Consider the following 1,157-nt stretch of genomic DNA (forward strand, 5'->3'; position numbering starts at 1 on the left):
GATATATGCATCCACCATTTCAGTGATCTGCAACGCAACCGTTAATTCAGTGCTAGATATACGTATGCTCCTCTCATCACAATCACAACCTTGATGTGATCCCTATTCTTTAACTTACACGCTCCAAACACATCCACTTTAGCATTGGAGTTCTCAATATTTTTGTGGCTTGATGTCTAGATGAGCACTTCTCCGCCTGCACTCTTCATGAAGAAAACGCACGGCCTTTTGGCAATGCCTAATATGATCCTACGAGTGGAATAACCAAACCTTTTTGACATAAGTCTCTCTGACTTCCTTGTAGAAAACCCAATCAAGCTCAAAAGATCACATGCAAAGTTGCTTTAGTTCCGTATTTTTAGAAGTTATTTTGATCATTTTGTATATGATAAAGAAGATCAACACAAACATCTTTTGGCACTAAAATTTTGTTACATATGTTTATGATACCAAAATATAGGTTTGGCTCGAGATAACTAGTATCATGGAGAGAAGCCACAATAGAGGGTTATTGATGACATCAAGTGTTGGTTCTTCCAAGAAAATAAGTAGCCCATGCATGAACACAGAATATACAGTCAGCAACTACTAGTCAAAAATAACTATTCTCACATAATAACCCTCTTGAAGTCTACTCACTCAACTTTAGACGTTTCATTATGGTGCTCACCGACAAAACCAAAATATAACCCAATGTATTATGCTTGCTTTGCAAATTTGAAATCCCTAATCTATTATAAGACTGGTGTGTACTCACACGTTGCACGTATCTTGTGGTACAATGTTTCTAGTTTTCTCCCACATCTCAAACATGATACCGATGCGAGGCCTCTATTTTTTGTTGCATTCCTATCCCGAGTTGCTTATATATGATGAAGCATGTAATGGGAGTTCATCATAAATGTACCTGAATCGGTCATTACATAGTTGTGAAGTGAAATGTGAATGGGATTGTGACGATTCATGCATTTAGAAGTCAAATTATGTACTTCTTCACAACATTTGTGCCCTCACGAGTGTATAAGTCCGTGTAGCAGTACGAGTATATATGGATAAGCAGGACATGGATGTCACGAACTGAATATACCTCATATGGCTAGGTTCCTTGTAGTGGAACCAACCCACCCAGGTTCAACCGTTCAAATCCTAGTGCTCAT

The sequence above is a fragment of the Triticum dicoccoides genome, chromosome 3A, assembly GCF_002162155.2.
Source record: "Triticum dicoccoides isolate Atlit2015 ecotype Zavitan chromosome 3A, WEW_v2.0, whole genome shotgun sequence".
NCBI classification, from domain to species: domain Eukaryota; kingdom Viridiplantae; phylum Streptophyta; class Magnoliopsida; order Poales; family Poaceae; genus Triticum; species Triticum dicoccoides.